Source organism: Cupressus sempervirens, chromosome 5 (genome assembly GCF_028749045.1).
Source record: "Cupressus sempervirens isolate cs-2001-9-10 chromosome 5, ASM2874904v1, whole genome shotgun sequence".
Taxonomy (NCBI): Eukaryota; Viridiplantae; Streptophyta; class Pinopsida; order Cupressales; family Cupressaceae; genus Cupressus; species Cupressus sempervirens.
In genome coordinates, this window is record NC_143122.1 from 507165266 (window position 1) to 507188015 (window position 22750).

At 32.8% G+C, this 22750-nt stretch overlaps 1 pseudogene; it reads left to right on the forward strand.

Annotated features, from left to right (window-relative positions):
• Positions 1–22750, forward strand: part of LOC149556936 (uncharacterized) — a 190902-nt pseudogene that overhangs the window by 72393 nt on the left and 95759 nt on the right.

Here is a 22750-nt window from a genome sequence, read left to right on the forward strand (position 1 = left end):
AAGAAAAAAATTAGGATCTGATTGATTTTGTTTTTGGATAATGGAAGAGCGGTCATGTTTGAGCTAAGTATCATGAAGACTCATACCAGTCAACACTATAATTTTAATTCAATTCTTAGCTAATGTTGGGAATACAACAATGCAAAATTTTATGTTTAAAGGAATACAAATCCTATTGTGAGCCCTAGTTTTTAGAATGTTTAGAAACCATGATTCATATTCTAAGAAAAAAAAAATCAAATCACATACCTCTTTTTGCATGAGATATTAGGAAAAGAACTCCCTTGAATGGATTGTGATTCAAACTTCTATTCAATCTTCCAATTGTGACACATGCATGGTTTATTGGCAAAGATATCAATTACACTCTTTATTATTTTTCCTACACCTACACTATCCTATCTCCTCAAGTATAGTGAATTTCCCCTCCCACAAAAAGATAATTCTTGTGGACAACTGTAAACTTACAGGTTTGATTTTGAAGAATACTCTAGATATGAAGGAGCCTCATAGAAATGCTTTGTTTATACAGGGATGGATTCCTTTAGATAGGCATGTTATAAGCCAAATCAAAGGGTGCTTATTCAAACCATTTTACCTATTTTAGAATTGTGGTCTATATTTGCATAGGCTATTGTAAAAATTGTTGGTATTGAATTGCCACAAGGTTGTTGGCCAGAGCTCATCAAAGCTCTATTTCTTAACATGGGTAGCCCACAAATAGAATTGCCTTTTCATCTCAAGCAGGCTATTTTTTAAACTCTAGGTTATGTTTGTGAGTAGGTTGCTACAAATGTTCTTGTTGAGGATCAAGTGAATTCTATCCTTACAGCTACTCTGTAGGGAATGAATTCATCTGATGTTAATAGTGATGTTAGGTATGTTGTAGTTACTACAAAATTGTCCAATAGTTTGTAATTTTCTTAGAAAAATATTGATAATGAAGTAGATGGGAATTATATAATGGAGGTAATATGTGAAGTAACTTTTTCTCATGAATGGAGCATTTAACAAGTACATTTTAATGCTTAGTGCAAATATCTTAAACAAATTATGATAAGCTATCTTCATATATGCAACATATATTTTCTATTATAGTAAAGGTTGTTAGAACAGATGAAGAACCTATTTCTCTCCAAGCAATTGAGTTTTGGAGTTCCATCTATGATGAGAAAATTGATATCACAAATAATATGGAGGGAATTTAAGTGGAGATTCTAATTGATATCACAAATATGACAAGGATCAAGATAAAGGGGCTTGGAACATGTCCATGGCTGGAGGAACTTGTTTGAGACTTGTTGCAAAAACTTTTGAATATTATATTGCTCCACTTGTTATATCATTTATAGAAGAGATAATATCTAAGCTAGATTGGAGATGATGAGGTAGAGACCTATGCATTTGGGTCAATTTGGGAAGGTTTGTCATCTGATACATTGGCTCCTCTTGTGAATGTTGCTCAACATTATTTTGTCTACCATGAACAATGAAAATAGACATATAAAGGACCCTTGGTAGAATATTTAAATTTCTACATGGTAAATTTCCTTGCACATACTTGAAGTTGCTGAATTTCAAAAATTAAATGAATTTTTTAGGCCCTATTGGTCATGGGTCATTAACCAAATAGCTAATAGGCACTTGGAAACCTACTAAGGCCCTCCTATCATTGATTTTTGGGATAAATACATCTAGACCACTAACATTGGACAACAGTCAACAAATTTAAGTTATAAATATAGTCCATTATTCACAACATTTGAATTAGCTCTTTGAGGGATGTCACTTCTTTTATGAATGTATGACACTCACAAATATTATGTATGGCACAAGAATGGATTTCTAACAATCTTGACGAAGCCTTTAACTTTAGTTGGCAATCATTTATTGTGAGACAAGTATGGTCTTTTTTCCTATCTCCTTGTTCTTGGCATTTAGAGATTTATTTTTCTTTCGATTGTTGATGAATTTTTTCTGGCATCAAGATTAGATTATTTAGTTCAGCACTATCTAGCTTATGGACCTGGCCCATAGTGCTATTTATTCTATTATTTTAAATGTGCACCTGATACTTATGTTTGAATACAGAATTGAAAGAAAAGGTAGTTATAAATAGTTAGTAGGATAGTTTTGGGTGTAGTGGAGATTTTCTTAGCTTGCCATAGCCCATATGAATATGTATGGAAAGGGAAAGTGCAGGGGATTAAGGTAGGAATATGAGTCTCTCCTCAAAGCTATGAATATGGATACTAGTAGAAAGATGTTTGGAGTCTGCTAAAATAATATGTAATTTTTCTAAATTAATGAAATATTATCTATTATTAAGAAACAATATTCAATTATCAATCTATTATTAGGCAAAAGAAAAAGTTAAATTGTCAATAATTTTCAATTTTAGGAGTAAAAGATCTAAGAATTACATTATCAAGAATACTTTGTCATTAATATTCAATTTTAGGAGTAAAAAGTCTGACAGTTAATTGGCCAAGAATACTTTTATGATTTATTTGCATATCATTGGATTGATTACATGGAAAACTTTATCACAACCCTCCACTGCCCTCCACTACTAAATCAAAACTTTCCTCTTTCTTAGGTATCAATCCCCCAAAATCATAGAGAAAAGGGACTTAAAGAAATAAGTGGTTATAGTCAACCACTCCCACAGATGAGACATTTACTTGTTGTTCCCTAATAATAACATAAAAAATTATTACCAAGTCTTTAGTGAACTTGGCCTTGTGGACATCTCTACCATTTGACTATCAGTCCTCAAATAATATTCCTAATACTATAGAGAAAATGGATGTCAATATGATTCAATTGTCACCATTCAAGTGGATTATGAGTGATATCAGTAGGAAGTTGTATATTGTTGAAGAGAATACTCAAAAAATCATGTGGAAGACCTAGTTCTATCAAAAGCTACCTAATATAAGAAATCTATGTATTCTCATTCTCATTAGTGGATGATAGATTTAAGTTCTACCTTTTGTATGACTAGAGAATAGGTATCAAAATAAGGTTCAAATAAAGGGCTTTATATATTTTACCAATGCAAGGAAATAGCACATTCCACAAAAATGGTTCAAAGCAGGTAAAATGTTGCAGACTAATTCTAGAAACTAGGATAGAAAATTGAGTTTATTATTAAGACTAAGATATATTATAGCAGTGGTAAATTATTTTTTTGTTGAAATTGTGTCTAAAAAGAATATGTGAAGTGTACTGTCAATTGATTATATATTGATAGGTGTACTATAGCAGCCTAAATTGGGTTTTGAAATTTCAGAGAAATCTAATGATTTCATCTTGTTTGACAAAGATATGTTACATTAATAAAGGTCTACATAGTGATATGGGTAAATATGAACATTTTTTACTTCAATTACAATAGACGGAGTTAATAAACTATGGTATTTTCTTTGTTTTCCATCCAAAATTTTACCCCTAAGATTAGAGGGAAGTTTCCTAACCTATAGTTACATTAAGGCTCACTTACTAATGAATTTGATGTCAAGAATAAGAATCCTATGTAGTATTTAGCAGTGTAACAAATTTACCAAAATACCTATTAATCAGTATATCAAATCCTTTCCATAGTATCTTGACATAATTATAATTTTCTAGTTGTCTCAATAGAATAGTTTTTTAAAAATATGCCCTACTATAGTTGGATATGCTTACAAAATTGTACTGTTCTAGGGAGAAACATTGTAGGCAGTATATGGGAAGTGTGTGTGAAATATGGTCTTCCTACTATAAGTATTGAAATACTCAAAATCCTAGATGATGAGCAACATAATTTCAATGTTAAAATCCTTGAAGATTATCAATTGATGGTTGTTTAGTTTATAAGAAATTTATTAAGACAATAATTTATATTTAAACTTATATTCAAATGTTCAATCATAATAATGTTGGCACATGTGTTAGTGAATAAAAATGTTGGCTTCATACAATTGTTACTATTTTCTTGATACAATTGTCTATGAATCACATGAACATATGTTGATCCTATTATATATTGCAAATCTTCTATCCTTTTGGAAGTTCAACTTGCAAATTTTCAACACCAAGTTGAACATTTCCATCCTATTTATACAACCTCCTGGAGAAAGATTTCACAAGTCCACAACTCATCTCATATAATTTTAATTATGCAATAGATATTGATCCTATGATAATTATTATAGTAACTCAATGTTGTTCAAGTTCAACTATGGTTATCTTGATGGCTTGTAATAGGATGATGAATAAAACTACTAAGTATCCCTCTAATAATACAGACCAAGCTTACTGTGAACTTTGGAATTACAATCTTAGTGGATCATTCACATTTGATTTTGATAATGATGTAAATACTATCCTAAATTGATTTTTTTTGAATCTTGATACACGATGATCTCTCTTTAGCTATTGATCTTGATTGAAATTTATACCTATAAATTGATCTTATCTTACATATTAACGATGTTCCTTGTTATGTTCATGCTTAGGGAAAAAATCAATAAATTTGATTGCCTTTTCTAAAATTATCCTATAATCTCTCTGATGTAGGAGCAACCTAGGTGTAAGAGCAATCTTGCATCACCCAAAAAATACTTTTATTTTCATCCTTTTTCTATTTTAATAAGGACTAGTAGATAGAGGGGTTACTATTTCTAGGAACTTACTATCTTTAGTAAGTTTTTCATATGAGCTCAAAATGTCCTAATTTCAGAGGTGGATATTCATCTTGGATATATCATCCTACCAGTTGAGGCTTAGTGACATATCATGTGTATTCATGGACTTATTGCAGATTTTTGGTTTGCAATTTTGGTAAATAAACTTTAGGCTCATCGGTGGAGGTCTTAGAGTGCCTGGATGAGGTTGAAAAACACAAAGAATCGATGCTTGCACCAATCCAAGCCTATAGATTAGAAGTTGGGGTTTTCAAAAAATGGTTATAATAGCCAATCAGAGTAACGATTCGAAAGTTATGGTCTTCCAAACCTGGGCTAACCAAAATGTCAAAAATAAATGTTAAAAATGTATTTGGCCAACTTTATTTGTATTTTTAGTGTCTATCATCCCTAGGTATTAAGTTTGAATGTCTAGAACCTTCTCAGGTGGCATAAAATTTCCTATTTAAGAAATGCTTGAACATTATCTAGGACAACTCTGGGTGATAGCTCACAACTTAGTCTTGTAGAATATAATGAAAGCACCCATGTGGGTTGGCATATTGTAATCATGAATTCTATAATTCCACATTTGTGATGATAATAAGAAGTTCATATTTTGTTCTCACATTTGTTATTGTTTCTTTGTTTATGTTATGTGTTTATGGTATTAAGGAGAGCACCCTTCAACAAGTAGTATCAAAGCTAGAGTTCTTGAGTTTGTCAAGAGATCGCCGACTATAAGGTAGCTCACACTAGGACCATGGTTTGGGCTGGGTGTGTAGATAGATTTTTGATTGTGAGGTAGTTTTTATTAGGGTTTTAGTGGAAGTGCAAAAATTTCTCCATGAAGAGAGCATGGTGGAAGAGTCACCTGAGGATTTTAGAACCCTCTAGAGGCAAATGTAAGCAATGCAAGAATAGATGCATAGAGGAATGAATCTTGCCATAGGAGATGATGAAAGCAAGGATGAAAGAGAAGAAAAAGGAAATGTAGACCTAGACACAGTAGAGGAAGTTCTTAACCTAGAAGAGGCAAAGCTTTTTAGAGCCATTTCTAATATCAAAAAAAAATCTAAGTTTGATGTTCCCACATTTTTGAGAAATTTCAACCTAGAGGAATTGGTTGACTAGATCAATAAATTGGAAGAGTACTTTGAATATGAAGATATTGAAGATCTATATAGGGTTAAGTTTGCAAAGGCCAAACTAAAAGGTCATGCAAAGATCTAGTGGCAAGAAGTGTAACTGATCAAAATAAAAGAGGAAAAAGAAAAATTACTAGATGGGGTTAGATGGTAGATAAAATGATGGGATATTTCATTCCTGAAGATTATGAGCTTGATCTATTAAATAAAATGCAAGGGTTGAAGCAAGTAGGAAAATCTATTCAAGAGTATATCGAAGAGTTCTACTGAGATCTCATTAGAACTGACTGTGTAGAAGATGATAAGGAGAAAGTCACCCATTATCTAAGTGGGTTAAGGTGAAGTATTTAGGATGAGATGAGTCTTGTTTGAGTGACCAATATTGAGGAGGCATTCTAGTTTTCCCTTAGAGTTAACAAGAAACTAAGAAAAAATTTTGATAACAAGAATAGTGGAAGAGATTGTAGTTAAAGATCTAGCAAACAATCTTATGGAGTTTGTAATGATGATCTGAAGAATAAGGATGAGGTTTGAAGTAGCAATCAAAACCATAGGGGAACAATTCCAATTGTTTCCATGATCAGAACAATATAGAGATTAGAGAGAAAGAGGTAGAGGACAAGGATCTGGAAGAGGAAGCTTTTGTGGGAAATGTTTTCACTATGGAGAAGAAGTGCATAAACCATTTGAATGTTCCTAGTGCGAAGGAAGGATAGATCAAAGAATAGAAGGCCAAGCTAGAGTTGGACATGTTAATGAAGATGTTAGATCATCACATTCTAAAGATGTAGAAATAGGAGAATTCCTAGTTAACAAAAGAGTCCTACAGGGTGATGAGAATGAACCTGATCAAAGAAGGAGCTTGGTTTGCACAAGGTGTAGATGTGAAGATAAGTATTATAATGTGACCATTGATGATGAAATTACTAACAATATAGTGTTAGAAATGATGGTCACAAATTTCAATCTAAAGAGGTAGAAACACCCACATCCATAGTGTATTGCTTGGGTGCAAAATGACCACAAGGTCATGGTCAATGAATGAACAATGCTTAGTGAAGTTAAAGATTGCAAGCTACCATGTTGAGGTACTTTTTGATATCATACATATGGACATATGTCATATATTATTGGATAGGCCATGGTAGTTTGACAAGCATGTTGTACATGATGGGCGAGCAAATACCTACACTCTGACCAAGGATGAAGTGAAGCATAAGTTGAAGCCATTGACGAAGAAAGAAGAAAAGGTATGTAGTGCTATTAGAATGTGTTTTATTGATGAAAAAGAGTTTATCAAAGGTATGAAGTATAAGCATATGTGTTTTTCTATAATACCAAAAGATAATAAAGAAGAAGTACTAGAGGAGGTACTCATAGAAGTTATAGATATGTTGGGAGAGTTTTTTGATATTGTGTTAGATAATGTACCTAATGGATTTTCCCCAATGAATAAGATCAGTCACCAAATCCATTTGATTCCAGGGGTCAGTTTGCTAAACAAGGCAACACATAGAATGACACCAATAGAAAGTGAAGAGTTGAATAGACAAGTTCATGAGTTATTACAAACATGATTAATTTGAGAGAGTCTTGGTCCATGTGTTGTACCAATAGTATTAGCACCAAATAAGAATGGAGAATGGAGGACATGCACATATTCTCATGCTATTAATAAGATCACAATCAAGTACAAAATTATGTTGCCAAGGATGGATGCTATTATGGACTATTTGAGTGGGGTTGAGTATTTCAAAAAGATAGATCTGAAGAGTGGATACCATCAAATTCACATCAGATAAGGTGATGAGTGGAATATTGCTTTCAAGACAAGGGAAGGACTGTATGAGTGGTTAGTCATGCCCTTTGGGCTAACCAATGCATCAAGTACTTTCATGTGGCTCATGAATAAGGTATTGAAGCAGTTTCTAGGTAAGTTTATCATTATTTACCTAGATGATATTTTGATCTTAAGTAAGACATTGGAGGAGCATTTAATGCATATTTGGAAGGTGTTTGATAAGTTGAAGGGAGAAAAGTTGTTGATAAACTTGAAGAAGTGTAGTTTTGTTAAGAAGGAATTGGTGTACCTAGGGTTTGTAGTCTCAACAGAAGGTCTAAAAATGGGCCCAAAGAAAGTGAAGGCTATTCTTGAATGGCCCACTCCAAGGAGTGCTACGAAGGTAAGATCTTTTCATGGACTTGCTATTTTATACAAAAAGTTCATAAGAGGTTTTAGCAATATTTGTGGTCCCTTAAATGAAATAATGATAGGGGATAGGAAATAATTTAAGTAGATTATAGGAGTAGATAAGAGTTTTAATTTATTGAAACAAAAAGTTACAAAGCATCCTATTTTAGCACTTCTAGATTTTAACAAGGTGTTTCAAGTAGACTGTGATGCTAGTGGTACTGCAATAGGAGTTGTTTTGAACTAAGAAGGTAGAACTATTGCTTACTTTAGTGAGAAAGTGAATGATGCAAAAAGAAAATATTATGTTTATGATTAGGAATTTTATGCTATAGTTTAATAATTGAAGAAGTGGAGACACTATCTGCTTCCTAAGGAGTTTTTTTTGTATATTGATCGTCAAGCTTTTCAATATGTGAATAGTCAAGAAAAATTAAATCAAATTCATTTGAAGTGGGTTGAGTTTTTTCAAAGTTATACATTTATTTTGAAACACATGAATGGGAAATCTAACAGAGTAGATGCTCTTAATAGAAGACAAATTTTGCTAGCAGAAATGTAGATTGAGGTGGTTGGGTTCAAGGAACTAAGTAACTTATATCCAAAGGATCTTGATTTTGGTGAAGCATGGAAGGCTTGTATAGAACTTATCACTCTTGATAGGATAAATAAAGTGGTTGGATTTCATAATCCAAGATGGTATGGTGTTCAAAGGAAGTCAGTTGTGCATTCCAAGATGTTCAATGAGAGAGAATCTTATCAAGGAGAAGCATACTGGAGGATTGGCTAGACACTTTAGTAGAGATATTACCATTGCTTTGATTGCTAAGTTGTAGAAAGATGTGAAGAAGTTTATACAAAGTTGTAGAGTATGTCAGATGGCAAAAGGAGTGAAGAAGAATATAGGGTTGTATCAGCCATTACCTATACTAGAGAAGCCATGGGAGGATCTTAGGATGGATTTTTTTCTTGGATTATTGAGGACTCAATGAGGGCATGATTCTATTTTTGTGGTGATTGATAGGTTTTCAAAGATGACACATTTCATTCCTTGCAAGAAGACTACTAATGTTCTTCATGTGGCAGAGTTATTTTTTCAAGAAGTGACTACATGGTTTGCCAAAGAGTATAGTTTCATATTGAGATACCAAATTTCTTGGGTATTTCAAGTGTACATTATGGAAGAAATTGAAGATAGAGTTGAAATTAAAGTCATCACATCATTGATAAACTGATGGATAGACAAAAGTTGTGAACCATAGTTTGGGAAATTTGTTGAGATGTTCGGTTGGAGACAAGCCTCATGGGATCTGATTTTACCATAGATAGAATTTGCATATGATAATTTTGTCAACAGGAGTACTAGTAAATCACCATTCTAGATTATATATGGGAGTAGTCCCATAAATGCTTCTAAATTGCAAAGTTGATAAAGGAGAGATAAGTAGTGTTGAAGTAGAAGAATTTGTTGAACATTTGAAGAACATCCGTGAGGAGGTTAGAAAGCACATTATAAAGATGAATACATAGTACAAGGCTAAAGAAGATGTGAAAATGAGGTAAGAGGAATTTTAGATTGGTGATGAAGTCATGGTTCATTTGCGAAAAGAGTGATTTCTAGTGGGTACATATAATAAGTTAAAGATGAAGAAGTTTGTACCATGCAAGATAGTGAAAAGGTATGATTCTAGTAATACCTATGAAGTGGAGTTGCCTACTGAATTGAATATTTCATTAGTATTTAACATTTCATATTTGATAGCATATTATGAAGGAGGTGATGGAGATGAAGTTGTAAAAGTACAATGGAGTATTCCAGTAGCTAGTTTGGCTACAAAAGATATTAAGGAGATACTAGACAGTCCTATTAGCAATAGTACAAGGAACAAAACTCATGAAGAATACCTAGTCAAATGGAAAGGGAGGCCAGTAAAGGATTCATCATGGCTAGCAATAGAGGATGTTAACCATATTGGTTTTCCTCTAAATATGTAAGATGTGATGGGGTCACTTCTCAAATTACCCTAAGCGTCTGATGTAGGAACATCTTGGGTGTAAGAGAAATCTTGCATCACCCAAAAAATATAAATATTTTTTGCCTTTTATAATTTAATAAGGAATATTAGACAAGGGGTTACTATTTCTAAGAACTTACTATCTTTAGTAAGTTTTTCATACAAGCTCAAAATGTCCTAAATTCAAAGGTGGATAATCTTAGATATATTAGCCTGTCGATTGAGGCTTAGTGTCATATCAAGCATATTCATGGATTTATTGCATATTTTTGGTTTAAAACTTTGGTAAATAAACTTTAGGCTCATTGTTGGAGGCCTTAGAGTGCCTAGATGAGGTCCAAAAACTCAATGGATGGGCACTTTCACCAATCCAAGCCTATAGATTAGGAGTTAAGGTTTCCAAAAATGGTTATAATAGCTAATCAAAACAATGGTTTGAGAGTTATGGTCGTTAAAAGTTGGGCCAACAAAAACATCCAAAATAAATATCAAAAATATGTTGTTAGGGTCTGTCATCCCTAGGTATTAAGTTTGAATACCTAGAACCTTCTTGGGTGGCATAAAAATTCCTATTTAAGAAATGCTCAAACATTGTCTAGGACAACTCTAGATGATAGTTCATGGCATAGTCTTGCATATTACTATAATGAAGGCGCCCATGTCAGTTGGTATATTGTAATTGTGAATTTCATAATTCTACATTTGTGGCAATAATAAGTCCATTTTTTTTCTCACATTTGTTATTGTTTCTTTGTTTATGTTATGTGTTTATGGCATTAAGGGAAGCACCCTTCATCACTCTATTTAAATTTGAACTAAAAGATATCTTTTAAAATAACTCAATTGCAAATTGAGAGAGTATTTTAGTGGAACACAAAAGTGGCATTATTGTTTTATAAGTTTGCACACAATAAATGGATAGATGTATTTGAAATTCAAACTATTAAAACTTGATTTCATAAAAGAAGTTAAACCCTAAACATTTCAACAATCATATATATTTGACCTCTAAATTGTAACTATAGTATGATCAATTTCTAATGTCTAAAGCAAGTGCTGATTTAGGCAACATGAAAAGGATGCCTATCTTAGAAATGACAATTATGAAATAATGTCCTCTACTTCATAATTCCCATGCCTACAGGATAACAACATGCTATGTATCACATTGACAATGACTTTGTTATGCTTGGTGAGAAGATTCTTGGTTAGTTTAATCAATGGGGTAACTAATTGCCTCATTATTTATTCTACAACCATTCCCACAACACATATGTAGGCTATTACTAATCCTAACATTACTATCCATGCATCAATATTATGATTTCCTTAAATTTAGATATTACCCTTGGACATCACTAACTCAGCAAGATATGGGGAATTCTTCAACCCATGTTGTTGTGTGGATTTAATATTTATAAGTGGAATCTCAACTAGTGCATATAATCAAACTAGTATAGGGGGGCACCTAGGTGGGCTCATGGAATACCTAGGGCTCCTAGGGTGTTTTGTCTTGTAATGGTACTAGCCACACCACTAGATGAATAATAGGGCTAGTCTAGTCCTAAGGTGAAGTTGTTCAAGGTAAGTTGCTCATAGTTGCTCATAGTTTCTCAATGAGGTCAAATGGAGACTATTTTTTGTGCAAAAAGGATAGGATGGCCAAAATGAGGATTTAAGGTCCTTTTTACTTTTATTTCATCCATTTAATTCTTTTGGAAAATTTTAGTAGCCATTGGATCAAATTTGAAGGTCAAACTCTAAAAGATGTAAAAGTTGCTCAAAAGTTGTCGATGTTGTCATTGACAACATTGACAACTTTTTGTTGCTTTCAAGAAAATTTGTACTTAGATTTTTGTAACTATCTAAAATAGTTAGGGAGAGACCTAAGATGTGTTTATAAGGTCATCCTTGACCTTTTTGTAGAGTAGGAAGTTGGGAACAATTTTGGGTGTACGAACTGAACAACAACACTTCATAGTAAAAGTTTTATGCTTTTGAGATTTTTGGCATTTTATTGGATTAGATTTGGATCTTTTGTGATTGGAAATGTTAGAGTAGTTTGATTTGGGATTCTATATAATTTTAGTTTTTGATTTCATAAGGTTTTAGGTACTTGAATGAATTATTTTGTTTCTTTACTATTTGGTGTCCTGAAGCAAGTGTCTGAGTAAAATGGAGACATAACTCCCTTTCATGCCATAGGATCTATAAAACCTCTTAGGATTTTGGATATGACTCATTGCACATGTTTTATAGCAAAGGAGGGCCCTTAGAAAGCAAAGAAAACATTTCTATGGTGATGCCCTAGATGAGTTAGAGATGTATGCCTAAGGATCACAGTCAAGTGCAGAAGTGTTAGAGTGATTGAATGTTCATGATACTTCAATCAAAGCTTGGAAAGTGTTAGGAGGATGTGTAATGAAGCTCCAATCTCAATGGGAGGAATTGGTGGAAGTTCTATTGTGGGAAAAACATATTTTCTTGCAGAAAACCTATTAAACCTTGAAAACCCTTTATTTTAGGCATATTTTGTGGCCATACTGTGTGGACAAGTTAGGAACCCTAGACCACCAAAATATTTAAGTTCTCTAAAAAAAGCATCTAGATCATTGGTTTATTTGACCCCTTGTTAAGGACTTTTGTAAGATTTTTGGGGTTTTCTACATTAGGAGGGCTAATTTCTTGTAGCCCTATTTCAAGCAATTGAATGTGTTCTTGAAGGATTTTTGGGACTCGATTAGGATTTCAAGCAAGGTTGGACTAGTTCATTTCCCCCTAATTTTTTACCTAAATTTTTTACCAATGTAAATATTGGCCTATGAATGCTTTTTTTGGCCCAATTTGGTTGAAATTTTGACCAAATTAGGGTTTCCCCATTTGGTCAAAATTTCTACTAAATCAGGTTTAATAATATAGGAAGCAAAAAACAAAGAAAATTGGGTTTTACTTTTTGCGTGTTCATGTTTGTTCACTGAGCTCTCTAGAACCATTGTCTCTCATCCCAACTAGTGTAGATTGGCTCACTGCTTAATTTCAAATTGAGCATCTTAAAGGTAATGTGTTCAAGACTCCACTTAGTGGTGTCTTCATGACAAACAACTACCATTATTGCACTATTTCCTACAACACTCTTCAAAGAAATTCTGAACTTTCTTGTGTGTTTTATTTGGTGGTAAAAAAGTAAACAAGGTATGCATACCCTAGGGTGTGGCAAGCTACAATTCTTGAAGTGGGTTTTCTTTCAAAGTGAATTGAAGCAATAGAATACTATTGCAATCCTAATGCAATGATCTTGGAAACATTGGATAGAAAAACATTGACATTATTTGTTCCAAGTTTAGAGGTAGTGCAATCAATCATGGACTCTAGTGAGGTTATACTCGAATGAAGGAGCTAAGAAATCTTGTGAGATACACCATTAACCATTAAAAAATTCTAGGTTCTTTTCTTGAAATTTCTCTCTATCAGACTAGTCTAAAAAGACCTAATTTTATTTCCTCTTATGTTGAAACTTATATTGTAATAATAAAATTAGTGGATAGTTCTCCTCTCAAGATGAATGCATATTTTTTTCTTTTGGATAGAGCCACAATCTTTTTGTGTAAAACTCATTACCTTCCTGTGCACCCAATGCCAAATTTAATCTATTGCTTCTCTATCCAACAATATTGAGTTGCACTTTTTAGATACATCTTAGATCTTGTTCTTTGCAATATAGGAATTAAGGGGTTAATATGGCATAATCTAGAGCTTAGCCTTGAGATGATGCCATTAGTAGTTTTTTTAATATTGATCATGTTTTTTTTTTTAAATTCTTTTATAACATCTATGTTGCCTTCAAAAATTCATCTATCAAATCAATATTTTGCATGGATTGGAGCTATCTCTCAAGCTTGAAAAAATCAAACAATACTTCTATAAGCCTACCATCTCTTCTCTTAAACTCTTAGGTAGCAATATCATAGAAAGAAAATCAATATTTCAAAATGGATTCCTTTCATTTTCATTAGTCTCCCCACAACTTGGTTAGAGCTCTTAACCTTGGAATGTTGGGAGTAAACTATTATGTTTTTTCCTTATGATGACATTTTTCTTGTTGATTATGTTTGTTTAAAGAGATGTTGTGTTTTATTCTCTATTGGAAATATATATGACACACTAAGTTACTGAGAAGGGAGGGGTGAATGAGTAACCAATAAATATTAATCCTTAATTACCAAATAATCCTTCATTTGTTATTATGATCTAATTGCATGCATGAATAATTGAAAACATTTAAAACATTCATAACACTTTAACACACAATTTCGTGACCCAAAAACCTTCCAAATAGAATGTAAAACTAGGGTGGGGATGATACCCACAAGCTTTAGTACTGTAGAATAAAGTTGTCCTATTAAGGCTTATAATGATTACTTTTGATTATCTGCCCTGTTAGGAGCAATAAGGATTGCTAGGTCCACCTTGCAAAAGGATTTACAAACATATAATGAAGTATGCACTCATTAAAGAGATTTACAAAAGACTATTAAGTCTACCTTGTGAAAGGATTGAACTGATCCACCTATTAGGATGAAATAGTGGTTGATCTCTAATCTCCAACTTGGATTGTTGAATAAGATTTATTTGAGTGTAACGATCACCTTGCTATGATAGATAAATCTTTGTTGCTCCTTATACTATTGTAGTCTTGTATTTCATACTTCTACTCTTCTCTGCTTGTTATCTTACTTCCATTTTTATATATTGGATTTGATACAATACATTACATGTATACCAATCCAATTCACAAATCAACAAAGTCAGCTACAATACAAGTTTACAAAAAATACACAAAGTTAGCCCAACTATAGGAACTCAAGTTTTGAAGACTAGCTCAATGAGGTTCTGATACTCAACATCCATAGTCAATGCTCGGCATCATCATTCACTTGGTAGATGTAGAAGCTCAATGCATATTGTTCACTTCCAAGTAGTTTGAACTTAACTGGTGACTTAGTGAATATTGTGAAACTCAACATATAAAATGAGTCACTTGAATCATATAGCATAGCTCAGTAAATGCTATCACTACAAACTCAGTATAAACTGAATCACTTGGTTAACACTGAGTAGCTTGGTCAACACTGGATTCATATCACTATAACTATGAACTCAATAAGCACTACACAATTCAGTTTGCATAGAGGAACTCAGTAAAGCTTATGAAGCTTGGTTTACACTATTGATGATCATGATAGAAACTACTCGACACAAATTGAATACTATCCCTTTGACTCAGTAACAATTGTAGAACTCAGTAGAGTTTGAAATGCTTAGTTAACTCTTTTAATTGTACAAGTTAGATGAAAGCTATGAAACAAGTAGCTGGGAAATTAAAATTAGAATTATCTCAACTTGCAGAGTTAGAAGCTTTTGCACAATTCCCTTCTGATCTTGATAAAGCTACGCAAGATCAATTGGCAAGAGGCCAATGATTACGCGAGTTGCTCAAGCAATCTCAATCAGATCCTTTGACAGTGGAAGAACAAATAGCTATGATTTATACCGGAACGAATGGATATCTAGATGTATTAGAGATCGTACAAGTTAAAAAATTTATTCTTATGCTGCGTGAGTATTTAGTAAAAAAGAAACCCCAATTTGGAGAAATTATACGTTCTACTAGGACATTCATGCAACAAGCAGAAGATCTCTTAAAAGAAGCTATTCAAGAAAATCTCCAACTTTTTATTATGCTCGAAATAGTATAAAAGAGCTAAATAATCATTTTCCAACATTTAACAAAGCATAACGACAAATTATTACGTCCAATAGGATTTGAACCTATACCTAAGGTATAGAAGACCTCTGTCCTATGCATTAGACAATGGACGCTTTATTTTCATTATTCCTTTACTTTATCGATTGAGAATAAAAAAGTATGATTTTTTCTCTATTCACAACGAGATTCAAGAACAAAAGAGAAAGAATAGGTAGGTAACATGGGCATGAAAAATGAAATAAGAATAAGAAATATGAATGAGCGGGTAGCGGGAATCGAACCCGCATCGTTAGCTTGGAAGGCTAGGGGTTATAGTCGATGTTGATTAACGCCTCTAATTCAGAACTGAACATGAAAATTTCATTTCATTCGGCTCCTCCATGAGAGAGAGATAGAAAGGGAGGTCTGATAGAAAAAAAACACTTTTTCACATAATACATAAATTATTTATGCTTTGCTCCATAACATCTATGTTAGTTGTATTTGTAGTTCTTTCCTCTTAACTTCAGGTAGAAGTTAACAATCTGAATAAGTGTGTGTCACTAATAAAAAACATGATCAAAATGTCAATAATTTCCCCATTTGGCATTAGTAATAAAAACACTTATCAGTAAAAACTAAATTCAAAGAGTTCAAGAACACCTTTTATTCATCACCTTGTGTCTCCAACTCGATAGAGTACACTATTTTTGAGAATTTTCAAAATTGGTTTTGTAAGAGATGTATCTCTGAGTATCTGTACATATATAATGCTCCCCTATACATATATACAATATTCTTTACATCTTTTCACATCTGATATATACATTTTCTCCCCCTTTATGTATACTTCCTCTTTATAATATACATCTTCTTTACAATATACAATATTCTCCCCCTTTTTGACATTAATGTCAAAGATGTATGCTATGTATTATATAGTAATACCAAAATGTGATGATAAATCTACATATACATTTAAAATTAGCACCATTATCTTGTCCCAATTTTCTTGCAACACCTTGCATGTGTGCAATGCAATTTAAACTTCTACTAAAAGTTCTATCATGTGATCTACAATTGAGAAGTTGTTATCATGGATGACTCATCTATTTTTGCATGTGCAATATATTTTTGCAATGCATCTATATTTGGGAGAATCATACCCTATATGTTAATTAGTGTAGCTCTTATTTTGGGTTCTTCTCTTAGTGATTCTACCTACATATCAGTTAAGAATATGATTTGTGTACTGGGTAGAGCTATAACTCGGGTCAAGTTGTAAATGTTCTGCACTTGCCTATAGATCCTCATCAATATTTGATAGTTTTTTTTAAAATTTCTTTGGGGAGGATTGAAATATCACAAAGTTTACCAAATAGTAAAAATACATTATTGAAAGAGGTCTCCAATGAGCCTAGAATAGTAGATAATTCTACTTGATGAATAGAAATCTGCTAAGCTATTAGTTCCAAAACTTTGTTCTCAAATTTCTTCTCCACTCTTTGCAACAATTTCTCCTATCCATTCAAATCTTCATTGAATTTATGGATTGCCTCTACTAACTGAATCAAAATTGGTTGAGAAGTGTCAACCTCTATGTTTATTGCCTTTGCTAGGTTATTCTTTGCATCTTCTATTATTTGAAATTCTTTATTTCTTTCTTCTCTAAGTCTCTATTACTTAGCTTTCTTCTGAAGAAGTTCTCCAAATATATGCATTTGATTAGGGTTAAGATTTGAGATGTCCCAATTTGGAATAACAATCTCTTCATCAAGATCAATTTCTTCTTCTTTCTTGCCTTTACTCAAAAATTATGTACTCAGTTGAGGCTTGGTTTCAATTGTCCTTGCACTTATTATTTGCATGCTAGGAATGGAAACAATAGTAGAAATAGTAGGACTTTCTGAAAAAGTAGATACTACACTTATTGATGGAATACCTTATGTAATAGAAACTAATGAGGAGGGAAGTACTGACTACTCAATAGATGAAGTGCTTGTCAATTTTGTCAATGAAGTACTAAGTTGAACAGGTGTAAAAATTGATTGAGTACTTGGACTTACAATGTTTGTCACAATCAATTCTGTAGTAGTTTTCTTTGGGTTTGATGTTTTTAGTGCTTCACTTAGAGAATGAGGAAGTGAGGCTATGATCACTACTACAATTCTCATTGGGTCAATCTCCTCAATGTTATGATCTTTGGGTAGATCTTCCTTGGTAGCTTCCTATCCCTATTCCTCTTCCTCATCATCTAGATTGTCATAATGTGTAACTTCTTCACTATCAATTTCCTCATCTTTTTCATGTTCATAATCATCCTTGTCACTAACATTGACAATAAAATCACTTGCCTTGTAAATAACATAAATGTTCTTCCATGTGTTGGTGGTATTCCTTACCACATGTTCAATGGAATTCAACAATATAAGATAAGTGTTGAATCTCAAGTTAAGTTTTTCTTCATTCTTCTTTAGAGATTCTTTTACCTTCTTTTCATTCAAACTCGGCATGAGTTGCCTCAAGGTTTACTGATATATGTCTTTAGTAGTTTTCATGGTATTCTCCCATCTTGGCTTGATCTTCTCCATTACATCACTTAGAATCTGTTGAGCAAGATGGTCTGGGGAATACTTCCACTTACCCATTTTAGACATTATCATGTCTTCTATTTGCTTCTACTCCTCTATAGTCCTATTCTCATAACTTAGTGATTTAAAGTTTGTTATGCCTTCTTCTAACTCTATTTTCTTCAACCTTTCTTCAAAGGTCCTTTTAAAGATTACATCTCCTCCTTCTTTGACAAGTTTCTTCCTGGATGTCCTCCTTGTGAACACCGTAGTAGATGGTTTGGTAGGCTTGGTTATAATAAGCTTACTTTTCTTCTTTAATGGATCTTCTTCCTCTAATTTCTCTTCATCTTTTTCTTCATCATCCTTTATATAATCTCCTTTTCCTTTAGTGAATAGAAGAGTGGTATTGGTTTTTAATTTTGCAATTCTCTTCTTCTCTTTGTTGATTGCCTGAGGGAGTTTAATTTCAAGTTCAATTCTTTCCTTTGCCTCATCATAGGTGCCAAATTATGTAGCTTTTGGTTCAATAGGCTCATTAATTAGTTCTTTAATAATGTCCTTTGTTTCATCTTTGTTTACCTCATAGCCTAGAGGTTTGACCCATACAATTCTCAATCTAACTACTTGTATATACATTGTCACTATCAACCATGAAACAAATATCATCTTTGTAAACATCAGCAAGTTTCTTGGGGATCCTAAATATTTTATTCATTTTATCTTTGAATGCATCAAAGTCATTGCCCATAATACTCATATAGTTTTCTCCTATTTCAGCTATATATTCATTAATTTGATAAAGAATAGGCACATCCTTCCTCCATATGATTGTACCTTTAGATGGGAAGAACTTTTGAACATAGAAAGATAAACAAGTTAAGAGTGAATCAAACTTACAAGGATTGTTCTTTGAATTTTTTATACTCTCCATATTCTTGTTGAATTGGTTTAGCATCAACTCGACAAAGTCAAGTGATAGGTTATTCTTGACCACTTTGTATACAAGATTCACTGCTTCGCATGACACACTGTTGAGTTTGCTTGAGCTATATAGTTTGTGTGCAATGATATGTATCTTTAACTTTAGTTTTATATCTATAACATAGCTTATTTTTATTCCCCTTCCATCCCACTCAACAAGGGTTTTCTTTTCAAGCTCAACCCAACTTAGGGTTTTCGTCATTTTAGCTTTTGCCAACATAGGAAGACTAGTGATCCTATGGATCATCTTCTTGGTTACCAAAATAGGTTGTTCTAACCATAACTAACCATTATGCACATGACTGAGAATGAATCTTATCAATTTGATCTAAAAATCTTGTGGCATATTTGGAATGTGAGTTAAACCATTCACTTCAAGGTGTTGATGCTCAAGTTTTTTAACACACCATCTACATGCAGCTTCTCCAAGGTTTCATCCATTTCCAATTTTCCAATATCTTGAATAGCACAATAAAAATGTGAATGAATGTCATTGATTAACATTACCCTTGGTGGAATTTGCAATTGATCTCTACTTGGATTTAGGGTTTCTACAATGGTAGGACTTAGCTTAAAGTAAAGCCCTCCCATTCAATGCCTTGAACCAACATATTAGATCCTTTCATTGATTTTTTACTGGTGGATTCCATATTGCTTGGTATGGTTTAAGAGAACATAAAAAACTTCAATAGTAATTTTCTCAAATTGCTTGAATGCTCATAAATCACTTTGGACAAATAGCTCTTGAAAATTCAAAGTGAGAAATGAATTCAACTTCATATTTTTATCAAATTTTTTCTTTCGATCGCCATAAATGCCTAGTACAATTGTTTGCTCAAATGACAGATTAGCCTCCACTTTGCTTGCATTGAATGCTTAGAAGAGTCATCCATGACTCAGTCACCATACAAAACTTAGTCACTTCTGGCCTTGCTTAGGAGAGTCTTGTGACCCGATCTCACTTGGTAAGGATTGTAACCTAACCTTACTCGGTAATGAATGACACCTTCTTGATTGCTTGATGATCCCTTTGTATCTTTAATGCTGATATGGATCTTTCATTTTGCTAACTAGAACTAATGCGAGATGTCTTCTTCAGAGTCCTAGTTCCAATACTCCTTATGAGATCAAGTGGAATTGCTGGAGTCACCCAATTCTTGAGTGACATGCTCATTATTGCTTGGATTTGCATTCTTAGAAGATTTTGGAATCTATTTCTATCTCATCTACTTTCTGATGTTATTAGCCTTAGCTTTCTTTCCATCTTCAATTCTTCTAGTATTCATATAGTTCTTGGCAAATGACCTAGTTCCATACAAATAAAACATCTTCTAGTGGTGTCCCTTATCCTCATGTGATGTTTTACACAATTCATTCCAATCTATCCAAATTCTCCATAGTAATGACATCTGCACCAAGTGTTATAGTCCCAACCAAATATAGCTTTTACAATCTATTCTACTAGGTTCTATCTTAGTTTTTCATTTTGAGGATTTGTTCCCATGCTTCTAGCATTTGTGACATTTGCCTTCAAATTTAGGTTTCTCTTTACATTCATTAGTTCTATGACCATGCTGATTGCAATTGTAGTATTTTCCATTGAATTTAGCTTTCTCATTTCTCCAACATTTGTTTGATGTATGTCCAATCTTACCATAGTGACTGCAAGTAGGTCTTTGGCTCTTTTGAGCTCCTTGGTTGGATGATTCACCTTCTTCTGTATATCCAATTCCTGCTTTTCATTTTTCTCTATAATGATTTTTTTCATTCAACTGATTCATGTCTTCTTGAGATTTCATAATCCTTTCATTGGTTTTCTTTTTAGTGTTTAGATCATTCTACAATCTTTCATTCTTTGATCTTAGATTCATGATTTCTTCATTTGCATTGGTGAGCTGATTAATGAAGTCGGCTTGCTGAAGGAGATAGATGTTGAATTTCATAGTTTTTTCCTTCTATCTCTTCTTTTATCTTATTTTTCTCTTCCATGACTTCACATAATCTTACTGATTGAATTTCTTTCTCTTTTATTAGCTTTATTACTTCTTCTTGAAGTGTACCATTCTTTTCCAATAGTTCTTTGATTGCCTCATTAGCTTCACCTAAATTACTTGAATGAATGTCTTCAATTATTTCTTCAATCTAGAGTTGGTCATTCATCTATACTACAAGATCTTTTCTTCTTTTCAACAATTAAGAGAGTTGCTCCTTTGCTTTCTTGAGTTGTCTAATAGCTAGTTCCAAATCTAGCTTCTCATTATTGTCAATATCCTTGTCAAGTTTGAATACCTCCATAGCCTTCGATCTTTGCTCAAGCTGTTAAACTTTTCTCAAAGAACCACAAAGCTCTAATACTAATTGTTGGAAATATATATAATAGGCTAAGTTACTGAGAAGGGAGAGGTGAATTAGTAACCAATAAACTTAATCCTTAATTACCATTTAATCCTTCATGTGTATTTTTATCTAATTACATGCATGAATAACTGTAAGCATTTAAAACATTCATAACACTTTGACACACAATTTGGTGACCTAGAAATCTTCCAAATAGAAAGTAAAACTAGGATGGGGATGATACCCACAAGGTGTAGTATTATAGTATAAATTTGACTTGTTAAGGCTTACAATGATCACTTCTTATGATCTACTCTATTAGGAGAAATAAGGACCACTAGGTCAACCTTGCAAAAGGATTTACAAACATACAATGAAGTATGCACTCAGTAAAGAGATTTACAAAAGACTATTAAGTCTACTTTGTGAAAGGATTTAATTGATCCACCTATTAGGATGAAATAGTGGCTAATCACTAATTTGTAACTTGGTTTGTTGAATGAGATTCCTTTGAGTGTAATGATCACCTTGTTGTGATAGATAAATCTTTTCTACTCCTTATACTATTGTAGCCTTGTATTTCACACTTCTACTCTTCTCTTCTTGTTATCTTACTTCCATTTTTATATGTTGGATTAATACAATATATTAAATATATACCAATCCAATTTAAAAATAAAAAAAGCTAGCTACAATACAAGTTTACACAAAATACACAAAGTTGGCCCAACTGTAAGAACTCAAGTTCTGAAGACTAGCTCAATGAGGTTCTGATACTACACATCCATAGTCAATGTTGGGCATCATCATGCACTCAGTAGACATAGAAGCTCGATCCATACTAATCACTTCCAAGTAGTTTGAACTTAGTTTGCACTAGTGACTCAATGAATATTGTGAAACTTGGCATATAAATTGAGTCACTTGAAGCATACTACATAGCTCAATAAATACTATCACTATGAGCTTAGTATATGAGCTCAGTATAAACTGAGTCACTTATTAAAACTAAGTGGCTCGATCAACACTAGATTTGCATCACTATAACTGCAAACTCAATAAGCACTACACAACTTAGTTTGCACTAAG